This window comes from Gossypium hirsutum, chromosome A02, assembly GCF_007990345.1.
Source record: "Gossypium hirsutum isolate 1008001.06 chromosome A02, Gossypium_hirsutum_v2.1, whole genome shotgun sequence".
NCBI classification, from domain to species: domain Eukaryota; kingdom Viridiplantae; phylum Streptophyta; class Magnoliopsida; order Malvales; family Malvaceae; genus Gossypium; species Gossypium hirsutum.
The window spans coordinates 99,888,693-99,901,257 of NC_053425.1; the positions used below are offsets into that span (position 1 = coordinate 99,888,693).

A 12,565-nucleotide genomic window follows, 5' to 3' on the forward strand; every position below is an offset into this window, starting at 1 on the left:
TAAGCCACCAGCCTTATCTCCTTGAGCAGCAGTGGAGTAGGCTAAAGATTATAGATCTTATCTCCCTAAGTAGTAGTGGAGCAGATCGAAGACGGTGAATCTTATCTTCCCAGGGTAGTAGGGAAGCATATTTAAGCCACTAGCTTTATCTCTCTAAGCAGTAGTGAGCAGGCTGAAGATTGTAGCTCTTATCTCCCTAAGCAGTAGCGAAGCAGATCAAAGCTACAAATCTCTTCTCCCGGAAATAACATTAGAGCAGATCGAAGCACCAATTCCTACACCCCTAAAGTTGTAGTGGTTTGGAACAAGGCTGCTTGAAGAAAAGAAACACGAAAGAAATCAAGACTCGGTAAGACCGGGCAAAATTGGCCCTTTTAAAGTCTTTGCTTCGTTCCCGTTACACGACAACGAGCAAAGAGGGGCAGCTGTAGAGCCCAAATTTTGCCCGGGCCCAACAAGCAGAGCCCAAAACACCAAATAAATTAACAGTCCAATTAACACCCCATTAAACCAACCACTAAGCCACCCCACTAGCTCCATCACCCCACTTGCTTGCAAAAAGAAAGAGGTAATCAGTTGTAAAATTTGGCTATAAAAGTCATTCAAAACTATTGTAAAGGGGGTTCTTTTTTTTGGAGGAAAAAATGAGAGAGATTCGAATAGAGACTTTCAATACAAGAAATACATGAGATTAATAAAAAAAGGTGTTTTTTTGTCTATTCTCGTTTTAAGTTCTTCGTTTATTTTATTTTTTCTTTCAATTTTATTTTTTATATACGAAAGTAAAAATAAATGGGAAGAAGCTTACCCATTTTAAAATTGCTTAAAAAATGATTTTTTTTAGATCCGCCCGCCGTGTACGGTGGCGTCGACGGCGGCTCGTGGGGGTCTGGTGACCGAAGCAAGGCCGGACCGATGGCCAGATTTAGAAGGGAGGGGGAGAGTGTTATTTTTAATATTGTTATTATTATATATTATTATATATTATTATTATTATATTTATTATATTATATTTATTTTATTACTGTTACTATTATTTTATATATATTTATTACCATTATTTATTTATTATTATTATTAGTAACATATTGTTATTTTTATTATTTTATTATTCTTATTCTTATTATTATTATGGTACTATATTAACTAGTTTTGTACTGTTATTACTACTATTATTATATTTTCATTCTATTTATTTATTTACCTAAAAACCTTATATACCTTTATTTTATTTTATCATTTATTTATATCTTCTTATAAAATATTATTTTTTCCCTCTTTATATTATTATTAATATCATCATTATTTTTAATATTATTGTCTTTAATTTTTTTTTACCATGCTTATTTATTTCTTTGTTTAATATTAGTCCTTTTCCGTTTCAAGTTTTAGTTTTTTCTGCTTATTATTATTATTATTATTATTATTATTATTTCTATTTCTAGCTGATTTATTTTATTTTATATTATTTTTTCTCCCTTGTATTGTTATTTACATTAACGCATTTATTATTTTATTATGCATGTAAATACCTTAATTTATTTTCCATTCTACCACGAAAATCATGTTACATTTTACCCAATACATTTAAAATTATGTTTTTTTTAAATAAGCATTATTTCGTATTTCAGGATTCGAAAAAGTCATACCCTAGCTTATGGGGTTTCGATTTTTTCGTTAAATCCAAATAAATGAATACTTTTAAAAAAAAGTGAATTTTAAATAATCTCGAGAATTAAGAAGAACTTGTATTCTAACTTACGGAATATGATTTCTTTCTAAAAACTGGGATAATTGAATGTCTCTTTCAAAGAATAAAACTTTTCAGTGTTATTTCTCATTTTCGGGGATTTAAGGTATCGTGTCCTAACTTACGGGACGTGATCTTTTCTCTCGATTAGTGTGAAATACATTATCTCCTAAAAAAAATTCGATTGAATAATATTTATCAAAGGATCGTATTTTTAAAATTTCTTTAAATTTTAAATTTTCGACACTAAGACACTAATTAATCAATTAGGTACCAATTTTGGGCATTATAAGGGTGTTAATCCTTCCTCATGCGTAACCGATTCCCGAACTAATTTTTCCGAATCTCGTAGACCAAAATCGTTTTTAATAAATCAAATCATTTATTAAAAATAGCCACTTTTCGAGGTGACCCAATCACACCTTATCAAAAAAAGATTGGTGGCCACTCCAAACTTTCGCTTTAAAAAGTCGACCCGTTTTTCAAAAAAAAATGGTTTCGACAGCTAGTTTAAATGTTTTGAGTGTGGCAAGTATAGGGACTTGGTTTTTTGTTTAGTGTCATGTTAGTTTAGCCCCAAGTATTGGCTCATATGGATGTGATATTCATTTTGTATAGGTCATTAATGTTGGCTAATATTGATTATTATTTAATGCATTTGGTGAAAATTCTCATGGTTGTGGCTGTTTTGGTTATATGTGTTTGTGCTTGGATTGGTTATGTTTGATGTTGTGTAGGTTGGTGCAAGTAAGGGTGGCAAAAAGGCTTGGTAGATAGCCTTGTTTTTGTCCACATGGGCAGACACATAGGCATGTGTCTAAATTGTGTGTGACACATGGCTTGCCCCATGGGCGTATGGTAAGGTTGTGTGCTCCCTGCACCTAAAGTTGGCAAAACAGAATGCCCAGTAGCAACCACACGGGCGGAGACATGGCCGTGTGTCTCAGCCGTGTGGAGGACACGGCCTAATACACGGGCATGCACCGTGGCCGTGTGCCCTTAAAGGGTTGCTGACGTCAGAAACAGAATGTCAAGGTTTTTGTACACGGGATGAGACACGGGCGTGTCATGGCCATGTGGGGGACACGAGTCACGGATACGAACATGTGCCAAGCCGTGTGAAAACCCCTATAGGTTCGAATCGTGAAATAAATTCGCAGGGGCCAGGGACACAAGCGTATCCCGATATGTTCAGGCCATGTGAGCCACACGAGCCTTCAACATCTCCATGTTAAGAAGGCACACGGGCGTGTGCCCCTGTCTGCTTAAAATTTTACAAAGTTTTCTAGAGTGCACAGATTAGTCCCGAATCAATCCCAAAGTGTGTTCAGGGCCTCGTAGGCCCATAGTAGGAGCATTAAGGTATTGTGAAGAGTTTTAAATTGGAGCGAAATCTCATAACTAAGAAATGTATGTTTGTATGTGTTTAAGTCTGGTAACACCTCGTATCCTGTTCCGATGTCGAACTCGGGTAAGGGGTGTTACAAAAAATTTAAAATATATATACCACAAATTTTGTAAAAGTTTTAATATTTTCCAAAAAATTTAAAATTTTAAAATTTAAAACAATGAATAAAAAATTCAAAAAAGAAGAAGAAGAAACGGTTTAACTAAAAATTATGAAGTATAAAAACTGAAAAATCGAAAACTTGAACTTAAAATTTGAAATTAAAAAAGAGAGAGCCAAATAATATATAAATTTTAAAAAGTTTTAAATAATTTTTTTAAATTGCAAAATATATATTTAAAAATTTTATGAAAATTTGAAATTATTCAAAATTCAAAGGAAGTCAAAGATATATTTTTTAAAATGATTAATTTTTAAATTCTTTTCCATTTTTAATTAAAATTTAAGTTTTTATTTTAATAAACCTGAATGCCATGTGGCACATTTTGATTGGTTGGATATGCCACATGGCACATTTTAAGTGATATCACATGTCAATCAATTTTTTAATGCCATTAATAAAATTAAACCGAATCTAGTAACAGAATAATAATTTAGATACTAAAATGCGATAAAAAAATCAAATATCAAAATGAAAAAACATGAATAATTTAATGGTCAAATTGAACATTAAACCTTTTTAATATAATGGATGAGAATACAATATCATATGTTATTTTTATCCAAACATTTCATTAAAAAAAATTCATTACAAAATGTGACTACAGGAGAACAGACTTTTAGCGGCGTTTTTTTGGCTTTTAGCTGCGTTTTCACAAGCATCGCAAAAAACGTCGCTATAGCAAACGTCGCAAAATTTTACAAAAAAACACCGTTAAAGATCGTGACCTTTAGCAGTGCTTTTCTAAAAAACACTACTAAAGATAGTGACCTTTAGCGGTGCTTCCCCAAAAACGCCGCTAAAGACATGATCTTTAGCGACGCTTTCCCCAAAAACGCCGCTAAAGACCATATATATTTCAACTTCCCTTTTAATCATCTCATTTACATTCTTACCTTAAATGATCATACAAAATTTAAATAACCTAACAATAGACACATTTTAAATTGTTTTTGAGTTCAAAAACATTAACAAGAGAACTTTTCATTTGATCAAAATGTTAACATAATCAATCTTTGAAAACCCAATCTAATGACTACAATACATTTTCTTCTAAAAAGTAGAATCTTTAAAATTTCTGCCGATTAAACAACATGATGTTCACTATAAGAAATTTCAACTACAAGCATACTACAATTACTTGTCAGTTTAATTCCAGCAGAGCTTCTTGATTGACCTGCTCCAGACCTGCACAAGTCCTTGTCAGTTGAAGCTGCTGCACCCATGATCATACCTAAAATTGCAAAAACATAGAATCAATGAACTCATATAGAGTATAACAAATCATCTGTGAGCTTTGAAGTTCTTAAAATGCTACACAAAGAACATTTAAACACTTCAATTTACAGCATTTAAACAGCAGCAACCATCAATTAAATAAGAGGAATTTTAAACATTTAATAGTCATTTCCATCATAATCGACAGCAAATTATCCACCATTTAATTAGCTTAGTTTCAGCATTAATTCGGTAATGAGCAACAATATATAGCAGAATTAAATCCACCACACAAACATATTTCAAACATCAATTTACTCACTTCCAGACCTCATTAACAGCAGCAATTTAACTGATTTCTTTCATTAAGTTCTTCCAACCCGAAACAGCAAGATTAAACCACCAAGGATTGAGCATTTTATGTGACAAAGATAACGAAAAGCTCACCAAAAAATCTGTTCAAAGTGCCGAGATCCTCACACTAGCATTTTATGTGACAGAGACCAAGAAAGGCTTAAAACACTAATACCAGATTACTAACTAAATAGTACTTTGTAGTGCAAATAATAGCAAACAATTGTGTAACCATGATAGATTTGCATTCACCAATATAAAGTTGGTAAAACCAAGATCATTGCATCAGTTTCTTGATAACATATAAAACAAGTAATTAATCAAAGTTGAGATACCTTCATTAGTGATGCACTAGTAGGTTAATTAGAGCCTGAAATTGCTTCATTAAAAAATTATAAAATATACTTCAAACATTTTACTTTAGAAATTGAGGGTAGTAAGCAGTTTATTAAAAAAATTAAAAAAAAGTTATATAAGATTTTTATTATAAAATATTTAATAAAAGGTAAAATTACAAATAATTATAATTAAAATCAAATGAATATAATGAAACTTAACCAAACCAAGATATATTGATTCATTGAAGTTATCAAAACCTAAATAGTTTTTGTTTTTAATTTACGACAACATTAAACTGATTATTTTACGACAACTAAGATACTGGTAATTGATTATGTTGACTAAATGCCATTTGAAACATGAGTATGATGACACAGTAGAAGAGATATGAATATAAGCATGCAAACAGATCATGTAAGCCTGCAAACAAACACATCAAGAACATGCACATGTCCATAAAACCTTTTTCTCCATCACACGGCTCAACCCAATTTCCAGAGATTTTTCTAGCTACTGTAGTTCTTCAATATTTAATCCATGGAGTTCCTCACCTCTCATTTGCCTGTTTCAAGGCAAAATCCACGGATGAAAAAGTCAATATCATTTTTAAGTAGATAGAATTTAATGGTGAAGATAAAATAATCATATTCAAAGGCCCGTATTATCTTATACAAATATTTAGTTTTAATGGATATATTTAATCCTTTTTAAATATTTTCATATATTCGAAAAAAACCATACACTGATACCTTCATACCTAAATATGTATGCATATGTATCAAATACAACGAATAAAAATAAAAAAAATAATGTGAAACAAGAGGCTCACCAGTGAGACTTTCACATCTACTGCTAGATATGCATATGTATCAAATACAACGAATAAAAATAACAAAAATAATGTGAAACAAGAGGTTCACCAGTGAGACTTTCACATCTACTGCTCTATAAAATAATCCAAATTTTCATTCATCCACAAGTAATTTTCCAGCCGACTGATTGCATATTAATGTAAGAACTAAAGGTAAAGAAATATGTCTACATATATAGAAGAAGAAATAAAAAGCCACTAACCTGCAGCCCAAGACAAGGTTGTTCCAGTTTCTCAAGGTTCTTTGAGTGCAAATGGTGTCTTTCTAGTATATCCTTCATGCTTTAAGTTAGAATATTATACCATCAGTTTTTATTTTTTTATTTTTATCTCAACCTATAAAAATGGTTTCAATTCAAATATGATACCCTACAACTTTTTTATGATAACAATTGTATATAGTTTTAAAATATCATTTTTCAAATAGAATGTCAAGCTTTTTGCCCACTAGCTGCAATTATTATCTAAGTTAACGTAATTTGAGTAGGAGTATTGGATATAAATATATATTTTAAGATTTATATAATATCTAAATCATACTTTTTTTACATAATTTGAACATGATGTGTAAATAGTATTATCTTTCAAGAATAGATTTTTTTCTAAAAATCCCACTAATAGCTATATTAGCAGATATCATAAGCATAAATACATAGCTACATGCATATATATACACACATACAGTTAGATGAGTGCAATATTGGAGCAAAACTAGAGAATTTGCAATTATGAAGTAGGTTAAAAGAAGAAAAGCAAAGGCATGGGAGGAACTCACACTCTAATAAATGCTGTGAACATTAATGTGCATAGTCACTAAGAAAGTTTGACAATCTGCAAACACACTCAAGATGGTAAGCAAGATTGGAAAGAGAAAACTACAAACAAATGAGAATATATTGCTTTAGTTCTACTAGCAAAAGTACAAAATAAGTAACATATTCCTCAAGACACAAGCATGCAAACATCTCAAAAATAAGAAACGAAGAGAGATCCTGCCATTTTTAGTTAAAAAGAAATTTTTGATGATTTATATTTATTTTTTTTACAAAAATGATAATCAAATGATTATTTGTTACTATGCCTTAGCCACTGGTTGCAGCAGTTGCAGTCTTCCCTCATTAACTCCCAGTCTCGTTTTTCTCAACCCAGGCCCGGCTATTCACTTTTCACTACTTTGCTATCCCATTTTGGGTCAAATTATTATATTAAACAAAAATTGTTTTTGGTCAAATTATGATTATCACCTTCTTCTATGTTTAAATATTAAATTAATCCCAATTGTTTAAAGCTTAAAAGATTGCACTGATGACATGACAAAAAATTATAATACAGTTTGATTTGGTTAAGTATGAGAATAAAAACCAGTATATCTTGACCTTGACCTTCCAACTGAATGTAATAAATGTTCCAATAACAAATTCAGACCCACACAACATTTATTTTTGTCTTTGATTTTCAAAAAACATGTTTGATGATGTCCCTCTCAGCTTTCTTTTCTTTTTCCAGAGACAAAAATCGTAGGAAACCTTTGCTTAAAGCAAAAGTAATAGTCTTTGATGTATCAATCTATAGATAGATAAGTCAAATGCTAGTGTGAAAACAACTCTGATGTTGTTTAGTTTTTGATGCATCAGTCTATCGATAGATAAGTCAAATGTTAGTGTGTGAACAACTCAGCTGTTTTAACCAGAGGTTTAATCAGTTTTATCATCGATGCAAACTGACTCGATTTCAAATCGAATTTAACACGAAAAAGTTTGATGAAATTCTCAAACATTGAACAACTTATGCAGGAAAATGCTGGAAATGTTTTATTCACAACTCTAAGCAACGTTTCTCACTTTTATTCTATCAAGAAGACGATACGAAATGTGATTTAATGCACTCTTGGAATCGATCCACCAGCTGCAACTATTTGTTGCTCCAGCTGAAACACCAAAACATCAGAAAACAGTTCCGCATGCTCATTTTCCCGAGAAACTATCAATTGGCATACATACAAGTAACGAGAAGCAACACTTACCTGGAATAAGGTTTGAAGCTTGTTCTTCAGTAGGGAGTATTCATGAGAGAGCTGTTGCAAACACCTCAAACACCTGTTTCATTCATCATCAAGCAACTAGGTGCATAAAAAGGCATTGCATACAGGTAAAGCAAGACTCACCCTTCGCGGTTTTTAGCGTCGTTGAAACTCCAAAATGCGATACATGCATTTTTAACCCTCATTGCACCTATGCTATTACCATAGAGACAAAACACTTGATTTTCAAAGGCATCCATACAATATGATCAAATTAGGTACTTGAAAATGCTTTTGAGATTGAATTACCTGGAGCTGCTACCCTTTAGAAATTTTTAGTTAATGAAGGAAGACTGCAACTGCTGCAAAATGTGGGAGAAAGAAATGGGATGGTGGAGGGTAGTATGCCCAAGCATTAACAAATAATCAAAAACAAAACTTTCGAAAAAAAAACCCAACAAAGGACCACCTAGAATAAAAGAAAGCAGAAAATTACTCTGCAATATTTTTGGTTTATACGTTTAAATTATTATATGGTAGAAAAATAGTACAAGAAATCTTCATAAAAAACAACTCAGAAGACAAAAACAAATAATTAACAACAAAAACGAAACCACCAAATTTCATACATTAAACAATTATCATATATATATCTTTCAATTTTTATGCTAAGAAGTTAAATCCCGAACAGCCACTCACCAGATCCTCATCATCTTTCTTCTTTTGGTTCTCGGCCGTACAGATCTTGGAATGATCCGAAGCAGCTGCAGGACGGCTTCAGCATATGAGATCGAAAGACATGATTCCCTCCCCCCCCCGATAGAAGCATATGATTATTAGTATAATAGAAAGCTTCAGCTTAGTGGATATAATTAACTCAAACGTTGTGAAGTATGGAATAAATGGGATGTTGTTGGTAAAGATAGTTTGGAAATGAGTTGGAGTTTAGCATAGATTTCTGCTTAACTTAGACAACAAAACTAAGATTGTTGCGAAACTCAAATCTAGGAAGATAGATTTGAAATTACTCCAAAACCCATAGGTTAAACAAAGAAGAAATCAAATTGTTCTCAAATAAAAGAACAACTTACCTGAAATTTTACACTCCGACGAAGCAAACGAGAAAAGCGTCAGATGTATGTTACCTCGACAATGAGTCTTCACCGTGTCTGCTGATTCTTTTGGGGGAAATTTAGGGATTAGGAGAAATTAGAGAATTGGGGAAATCTGTTTTGGGTTGGGGGCGAATGGCTGAGTGTCGGGCATGAGAAAAGAAAACATTTCACAAACGAAAACGACGCCGTTTAACTTAAACAATTATGTTTTTTTGAGCGTTTTAAAAAAAAATGCCGCTAACCCTTAAATCTCCAATTAAATTTTACTTAAAACACATTAATTTATAAATACTTAAAGTAAATTTACTCAAACCTAGCTAATAATATTGTTTTAATTTTTTTTATAAATATATACATTTTATTTTTATTAATTTTTTAAATATAAACAAGTTAAATATTTTTAATTATTATTATTTTTCTATTAGTCATTGAATTATATGTAAATTATGGATTTAGTCATTTTACTTTAATTTTGTTATTTTTAGTCATTGTAATTTTCGAATTTTGAAATTGTAGTATTAATTAAATGGTAGCTATTAAATTTATTAAGTTTTGCTATTTCTAAAATCTAATGTAACAAACATATCACTCACAAAAAGCCAGTTACGGATTTAACGGTTGTCATTTGTGACAAAATTAAAATTTCAAAATTCGAAAAGTATAGGGATCAAGAATGATCTAATTGGATAACATGAACTCAACCTACAACTTTAAACACAATACCAAGACTAATAGCAGAATTTAACCAAACATATATAATTGCTATCATTTGAGTGATCATGACTAAAATTTTAAATTTTGAAAAGTACAAAAGATAAAATTGAAAATATTAAGTGTAGAGGAATTAATTTGAATTGAATTATTTTTAATATATCAAAATATTTTTAGATTAAATCTTAAACCATTTAATATATATATAAAGTTTATCTATTATCTCTTAAATAATTTAAACTATAATCATAATTTTAATATATTCAAATTAATATTATCTCTTTTACAATTATATAAGAAATCGTTTAATATATAAATTAAAAAATATTAATTAATCTAAACCCTAAACCTTTAACCCCTATCCTATAAACACTAAACTCTAAACCCTTACACATTAAACTCTAACCCTAAACCATAATCCTTAAACCCATAATTCATCATAAACCTTCAAATACTAATTAACTCCTACAATGATAATTAATTCAATATTTTAAATTCAATATTATCTCTTTTACGATTATATAAGAAAATATTTAATATATTGTATAACCATAATTTTTAATAATTATTGTAATTTTATGTGACCATAATCATAATTAATTAATTAATTAATCTAAACTCTAAACTCCTAATCCTTAATCCCTAAACCATAAACCTTAAATCCTAAAATATAAACCCTTAACCCCTAAACCCCAACCCTTAAACCATAACCCCTAAACCCATAATACATAAACTTTAAAATAGTATTCAATTAAAATATTTTTAACAAATATTTTTCTATGTTTTTACTTTCAAATTTTTTTTACTTGTCATTATTTTTTTGAAGAATTTAAATATTCAATTAAAAATAAATTGTATTTTAATATAAATAAACCAGTTAAATTATAAATAGACAGATGAAATGTTTTTTGCGGCGTTTTTCCAAAAGCGTCGCTAAAAACTGAGCAATAGCAACGTTTTTCCAAAAAGCACTGCTAAAACCTCGATCTATAGTGGCGTTTTTCCAAAAGCGCCACTAAAAACTGAGCAATAGTGGCATTTTTCCAAAAGCGCCGCTAAAACCTCGATCTATAGTGGCGTTTTTCCAAAAGCGCCATTAAAAACTGAACAATAGTGGTGTTTTTCCAAAAGCACCGCTAAAACCTCGATCTATAGTGGCATTTTTCCAAAAGCGCCGCTAAAAACTGAGCAATAGCGGCGTTTTTCCAAAAGCGCCACTAAAACCTCGATCTATAGCGGCGTTTTTCCAAAAACCGCCGCTATTGTTCAATTTTTAGCGGCGTTTGGGCCAAAAACGCCGTTATTGCTCAGTTTTTAGCGGCGTTTGAACCAAAAACACCGCTATTGCTCAGTTTTTTGCGGCGTTTTATCGCCACTAATGTATAATATTTGTGGCGTTTTTTGTCCAAACGCCACTAAAAAGGCCGCTAAAGCCCTATTTTCCTGTAGTGTGTTAAAGTAATTTTACAATTCATAACATATGTTGCACAAGAGGACTGGCAGGGGCCTTTGCTTTCTTGATTCGGTATGATTACTTCTTTATATCTTTAAATTTTGATAAATTTTAATAAATAAATAATAAATTTTTTATTTTAACCTAAAATTTTTTAATTCTATTTTCTCTCTCATTATAAAATTTCTAGCTTTACTACTACTTTATGTTTCATGTTCTACTATTATAGGAGTTTCTCTTTTCAATTGTAGATTTTTCCTATGACCTTCTTTGCAATAAATTGTGGTGCTTCCTTTTTTTTCCTATGTCCTATATAAAGGGCAACTTAAGATGTTTGTAGTTTTTAATTGAATCCCACACCTCCAACAATTGTAAATTCTCTTTAAAATAAGTTTAAGAATGGTTGTATTCTTCTTGATGCCAAGAATTTTTCAATAATTTGTTATGAGACAAAATTCTGAACTTATGAAACGACGACATTTAGTTTAAGGGAACGATGTGTAGTGATAGCTTGTAAAATGGTGCATGTTAGGTAAGTTGAACAGGGCATTTTGTTTAGGCCTAGCCAACGATGGTTATCTTATTTTGTAACCAACTAGTTTGTTTTTATCTGTTTTTCATTTCCTTTATTATGTTGTAAGGAATTAGAATAAGCTAAGAAAAATACACACAAGAAATTATTCTCTCTAATTTTTTCTCTTCTCTTCTTTCTCTATTCTCAAAATCCCTCTAAATTCTTCTCAACTTTTTGAGCTATAACAAGGGTATCAGAGCTAGCACGACCTTTATGGCTGAGGAATGAGGCACCATACGCCTCTAAAAGGAAGTTACTATTTTGTTGCAGGAGCTTACCAAGATGCAAGGGGAAATATCTCTCTTGGACACCAAAATGGAGGCAAGGTTGTAAGCTTTTAAGGAGGAATTTAAAGGGGATATCTAGAGTTTACTCGAGCAATATATTAGTCACCCAACTGCTACCAGCAATGCGTCTACCCAAGCTAAGGGTAAGGGTGTTTTAGGAGGACCACCTCCTAGTTTTCCCCCCAAGGAACCTAGTGAAGTCCCTCAACCTCCCCTAATGCCAAGTTATACCAGCTCCCCCCATTCTCAATCAGGAACACTCTAAGATAGGCTTTACAAGCTAGATTGCCCTCGTTTCAATGGGT

The 12,565-nt window shown here is 31.3% G+C and overlaps 1 long non-coding RNA gene across 8 annotated transcripts; it reads right to left on the bottom strand.

The window, feature by feature from the left end:
• Positions 1 to 4,286: 4,286 nt before the first annotated feature.
• Positions 4,287 to 9,417, bottom strand: LOC107955336 (uncharacterized). 8 transcript variants are annotated; one of them, XR_005905256.1, is made up of 10 exons: positions 9,212 to 9,417; positions 8,820 to 8,884; positions 8,430 to 8,482; positions 8,265 to 8,336; positions 8,124 to 8,196; positions 7,942 to 8,027; positions 6,876 to 6,931; positions 6,304 to 6,382; positions 5,692 to 5,791; positions 4,287 to 4,552 (listed from the first exon to the last, which is right to left on the bottom strand). It is a non-coding gene; the product is annotated as an uncharacterized lncRNA (long non-coding RNA). The 8 variants fall into 8 exon arrangements; XR_005905266.1 differs by having other exon boundaries at positions 6,150 to 6,382; positions 9,212 to 9,405; XR_005905259.1 differs by lacking the exon at positions 6,304 to 6,382 and having other exon boundaries at positions 9,212 to 9,405.
• Between the last annotated feature and the right edge of the window lie 3,148 nt (positions 9,418 to 12,565).